This window comes from Gopherus flavomarginatus, chromosome 7, assembly GCF_025201925.1.
Source record: "Gopherus flavomarginatus isolate rGopFla2 chromosome 7, rGopFla2.mat.asm, whole genome shotgun sequence".
Lineage (NCBI taxonomy): Eukaryota > Metazoa > Chordata > Testudines > Testudinidae > Gopherus > Gopherus flavomarginatus.
This window is the reverse complement of record NC_066623.1, coordinates 44,961,089-44,966,901: the sequence shown is the minus strand read 5'-3', so window position 1 is coordinate 44,966,901 and position 5,813 is coordinate 44,961,089. Positions and strand designations below refer to the sequence as shown.

The following is a 5,813-nucleotide window of genomic DNA, read 5'->3' as shown; positions in this document are numbered from 1 at the left end:
TCGGGGGAACCATTTCCCACCTACACAAGGACAAATCACTGCAGGTGAAAATGGGGGGAAACACCCCAAACCTGAGATCTGAACTGGCCATTGGCAAAGGGGAGAGAAAATGGGGCACAATGGGGGGAGGGGAACAGGGAACTTCTCAGGGGTTTGAGGGAAGGGGGTGTCAGCCTGGATGTTGCTTGTTGCTCTCTAGGGAGAAAGGGGGCAGGACAGGAGAGGAGGGGGGTCTCCACGGAGGGGGCAGTGGTAATTCCGAGGGGATCTCAGCCCTCCCTTTTTCTCCCCGCTCCTCAGGGGTCACCTGCTCTTCTCCCCTCGCCCCCCGGCCATGTCCCGGCTGCACAGACATTTTCCATCCATCCCTTTCCCAGGTCTCCCCCCTCCGCAGCCCCCGCCCGACCCCACGCAGGGGCTGCTAGGTGTAATGCATGTTCAGTAGGGATTTCTCCCCTACTAATGCTGGGGTGTCCTTCTCCTATAGGTTAGTCTACTAATGATCTCATCTTGGTGCCATGTGTGTCAGTTCATTGCCATGGCACTCGTGTGCTTAGACATCTGAGGATGCTCTATAGAAAAGCTCCTTGAGTGAGGTGATCCACAGGGAGTAGCTCAAAGCTCCAAAGTGCCTGGCCAGGGGCAGGACATTGGCACAGCAAGGGCAGGGTGTGGCAGTGACATCACAAAGGCCTTTTGCAGGACCTCACACTATTGGTCAAAGACTATTGGTGAGCAGGTGGTGACCTCACAGAGAGATCCTGACATCAGTCAGGGGCCAGGGGCTAGGGAAACCTCAGAGACCCCTGTGGCTTTGCTTCAGCAAGTCTCCTTCTCCAGGTCTCTGTCTGAGGACTGAGAGAGTATTCGGGTTCACGGACGTGAGCGCCAGGAGAAACCTCTTTCCAGTTTTCTCCTTCCCTTGTAGTGATTTTACTAGAAAACAGCCGTCCCTGTTTAGAAGGTAAGAGCCTCCTGGAGGTGTGAAACCTGTTCAGTCTGATCCATCTGGTGAGAGTTGAATTCTAGGCATGGAAAACATGAGCTTAAGGAGGCAGAATTTTATTCCGCACCTGGGATTTTGTCCCTTAGAATCATGGGGACATTAGGGTTTGTCCTTTGTGTTTCACCTTTTCCTCCATCCACCTGTCCCTCCCTCCTTTCTCTTCATCTCTTCTTTTGTCCTTTCTCCTGTTCCCCTCCCAACACCAGGACGAGTGTGTGCGTGTGTGTTGCGGGGGAGTGCTCTGCAGCTCTCACTGTGGGAGTTCCACCCAAAAATGTGAGGCTGAAATAGTGCTCAGGCAGTCAGGGCTGGATTAACCTTTTGTTGGCCCTGGCACCAAACATATTTGTGGGCCCCAGTGTAGTCACTGTGGGCTCCGAGTGTGGGCCTGGTGGGGCAGTGCCATTGGTGCCTTCGTATACCCGGTACTGAACCTCAGAGACATTTTTCATTTTGATCACACACCTCTCCATGACTATATGCATTGCCATACACAGCTCCCTCAGCCCGCGGGTTTTCTTATTGAGCTGTACACCCATGTGGGTTTACCAGTGTCCACAGTGAGCAGAACTTCATAGTGACCAAGGAAACTCCCCACAGATTTATCTCTTTCCTCATTCAGACCTTCTCTAGCCATGTCTCCAGTACCCCCCCATGTCACCAGTCACTGCATGTGGTCCTAGTCTCAGCTCAAAGTCCTAAAGCCAGCAGACACCTGATCAGTTCTGACAGATCCCTCCCTCAGCCCCCATCCTGCCATGTGAGCAAGCCACCTGCAAACACCATTTCCCCAAAGTGAGGACTTAGCCCTTGGGAATCTGAAGACACCAGCGTCTCTCCCTCTGCTCCCATCTACATGCTAGTCTGCTACCTGGTCACCACCACCTCTCCCCATACTTGTTTCCTTTCTACTTTGGACATGCTCCCAACCAGCTGGAAGCTCCCTCTGCAAGCCTGACCTGCTCCCGCCTTCCCTGCTCCCCCGACATTCCTTTCCTACTGGTGACCTCTGTTCCTTGAGGTTAACTCCAGTGTCTTTAGGTGCTCTAGCTTAATGGCCCCAGGAGTCATAGAGCCACTTGTAGTTTCTCTAGCTACAGCCATGGGGCAACTGCCAGAGGCCAGCCTTAGACAGCTGCAGCTACTAGCCGCAGGAGCGGAGGCAATGCCAAGGCTGAGCATGCTTGAACCTTGCAAGGGCAGCACTAGGGACTCTAAATCCTCAGCACTGGCCCTAGGCAGCTGCAGACTCTGGAGTTAGGCACTTTCCTCCTCTAGGTTCCTGCATGGTTACAGAACTGCAGTAAAGTGGAACAATTATCAGCTTCTGTGATTGGAAGATGTCTGGATCCATCTAATAAGACTGTCCTACATAAATGAGGAAAGTTGAGGTGCCTTTATTATTCTTTTGTTCCATTCTTTGTTTCTATGGGGAATTTGCCAGTGCAATATCACTGTCTTCCTTTTAAACAAACAAAACTAAAAAAAAAAGTGTAATGGCTGTTGAAAATAGCAATTCCAGCCCTCGTTAGCACTGTGAAGACCCCAACGTTTGTTGCTCAATTTTCTCCTACTTTTTCTACAGTAAATGACAGTGGATCAGCATATTTGATTTGGGAGAAATGAAGTAACAGCTGCCCAAATTGAGCTTGAGCACTCCTGATTTTGAGGTGTTCAGATCTGGAAGGCAGGGGCTAGATTCCCTTTATGAATATTAGATACATCTGGAAAGGAAAAGTCAATTTCTATTTTCATGGCTCAGAAGTGGAAATCCTCCTGTCCTGTATCTGAAGCTGTCCAGGTCCAGTAGAGCCTCCCCTTCCTTACTTACCATTTTACCTTCTGGTGGGATCCACATACCTCCCTTGCCCAGCTTCAGATAGAGAGGGGCCCTGTCCAGTTAGTCCACCCAGTTCCATCTTTGGGGGCTGCCAGGCGAGGTCACACCAGCATCCCTAAGCCTGTCTGGGGAAGTCTTCTGAGGGTGCTACCTGGGCCAAAGCCTTCTACTCCTTGGTCACACCTCTTCCCTATTCACAGGTGGCACCCCCTTCTAGCAGCCAGCCCCCCAGCCACAGCAAGCTGCAGCGCATGGAGTCTCACAGCTTCCCCCCTCCCTTTCCTGTTGATAGCAGCCAAGGGAATGCTGGGAAATGTTCCTTCTCTGCTCCAAGGCAGGGAGCTGGTCAAGGAACTACAGCTCCCAGGGCCCTATGGGGTCTCAGCTCCCCTACTGAATCCAGGCTGCTCTGAGGCTCCCTTTCTGCAGAGGGGAGGAAGTTACTGTTACAGGTCCCTTCAGAGCTTGGGCCTAGCACTATGGCACCATGTCAAATCCAGTACTGCTCCCAACTCTATCCAGCTCTGCTGCTGGCAGGATCCCTTCCCATTCTTTTTGTTTCCTGTCTCCCCTCCAAGGAGAAGCTCTGCATTGTTCCTGTGTGGGGAATTGAACCCAGGCTGTCTGGGTGAAAGCCAAGAATCCTAACCACTAGACCACATGGGACTTCCATAACACGTTTACATGTTCATATTCAATAACACAATTAAACGTAGCCATTCAAAGTAGCCATTTAAAAGAAGCCATTCAAAAAACTTCAAAAACAGACTTCAAAGAGAAATTGCAGAGTTACAACTGATCTGCAAACTTAACACCATTAATTTGAGCTTGAAGAGGGACTGGGGGTGACTGGCTCACTACAAAAGCAATTTTCCCTCTCTTGGTATTGACACCTCCCTGTCAATTACTTGGAGAGAGCCACATCCACCCTGACTGAATTAGCCTTCAACACTGGTTCTCCCCTTGTATGGTAACTCCCTTTACATCATGTTCCAATATATATTTATGCCTCTATCTGCAATTTTCACTCCATGCATCTGAAGAAGAGGGCTTTTTACCCACGAATGCTTGTGTCCAAATAAATCTGTTAGTTCTTAAGGTGTCACCGGACTCCTCGTTGTTTTTGTGAAATAAAAGCAAAATGCACTCTAAGCTGATCTTAACCCTTTCAATGCCCTTACAAACTTAGATGCTTCTCACCACAGGCCGGCTGGTGGCTTTTCAGCCAGGCTCTCCCCTTTCGTCAGCGCTTCAGTTGCTTGGTGTGGGGGTGTCTGTAGATGTAGGTGGACGAGAGAGACAAAGCATGGCAAATGTCTCTGCTTTTATCATGTCCTTTCTTCCCTCTTGGCTTTGCTCCCCCTTCAGAGTCAGGTGAGCATCACTGCGTCTCTCCAAGCAAGTCTGAGCAATTCCCCTGGGGTGTCCTCTTGCAGGTAAGTGATTGCACTGTAGCTCCCTTGCTGAACAATGGCTGTTGATGGGTTGTTTGACACCCTGTCCGGGTGTTGGTTACTTTCCTTGCTGTTGTCACTGGGGAGCTAATATTTGGCTGACTCCCCCACCTTACAGCATAGTGATAACCACACTGCACAATTCTCATAACTTCATATGCATGAATGGTAAACATCTATGGGTAGAGAAATGACTTTCAGCAGATCATATCCTTTCCCCTGATACCTTACAAGGCATGCTCTGTATATAAGATCACGATTATATGAAAATGAGGAATATGGGGGTTACAGCACACTCCCCCAAAGGTACAGAATGTCACACTGAGATTCTATTTTCATTTGTTATGTAACAGCATTAAAGAGATCCAGTGACTGACCAATGGCATTTTCAAGTGCTAAAATAGCAAGCGCTGTTGGTCTCTCATTGGCCATCAGCGACTGAAGATACGGTTTAATGAGCCAGAGCTTCAAGGCGAGGGTGGCTCTGTCCACTGCCTTCCGTTGCGCTGCTGGGCACCAAGTCCCTGGCGGTCAATATGTGAAGCTGGGAGAAGAGAGTGGGGTGGCAAGCGGTGGTAGAACTTTTGCCACCAGGGTCTAGCTGTCTAACTTCCTCTTCGTACTGCTGGGCCCCCGTTGCCTTCAGGTAACACAGGAACTAAGGCAGGAATAGGGTGAGGAAGCAAGTAAAGCCGAGCAAGGAAGGCAAAAGTTAATCTTATCTTCATGGGCAGCTCGCAATGACGTCCTTTTTCTGTGCCACAGCTGACAACAACATCCCAGACAGAAAAGTAACAGGCCAAAAAGAAACCTAGCAGCTGCTGAAACAGTTCAGTTGGGAGCGTGCTAGACTAACAGGCTCTTCTATCCTCCTTTATGCACGGGCGGGATGTTTTCTGAGAGTGCAGCAGTTCCTTTAACTGCCACGAGTCCCTCATTTCAGGCTATGCAGCAGGAAAAGACAGCATGGGCTTCTGCACCGAGTTGGCCCACCTGACCTTTCATTCTTCTCTTGCTCTTTGTCAGCAAGGAGAAGAAAAAGAAGCTCTCCCTCAAGCTGGAGTCACACGGGTGAGGTAAGGACGACTTCCTGAGTGCTGGCTCCAGTCCTCTGCCCTGCCAGCTGACCTATCGAGGGGCTACCACCACATTCTCTAGATTTGTCCATCGGTCTGTGCCAGAGTGAGCAACAACCCAGTAGGTGGAGTTTCTGTAGTGTAGTGGTTATCACATTTGCCTAACACGCAAAAGGTCCCTGGTTCAAAACCAGGCAGAAACATGCTGGCTTCCTTTTCCCAGATCCCCTTGTTGTTCAGAAAGGGCACTCCTCCTATTGGCCTGTCCCTGGGATAACTCCAACCCCTGCATGACAGAGGATGCTGACAGCAGTGGAGAAAGCACCTTGGTGTCAGGCTGGAGAACCTAGAGTAGTTAGGCCAGTCACCATTTGGAGGCTTGTGGCTTGGCCACCTCTGCTGTTGGAGGTTGGCCTATAGAGGCTCTCACTTCCTGC

At 50.2% G+C, this 5,813-nt stretch overlaps 1 non-coding gene across 1 annotated transcript; it reads left to right on the top strand.

Moving 5' to 3' along the window:
* The first annotated feature begins 5,506 nt into the window (after positions 1-5,506).
* TRNAV-AAC (transfer RNA valine (anticodon AAC)) lies at positions 5,507-5,579 on the top strand. Its single transcript has one exon. It is a non-coding gene; the product is annotated as a tRNA-Val (tRNA).
* Positions 5,580-5,813: the final 234 nt, after the last annotated feature.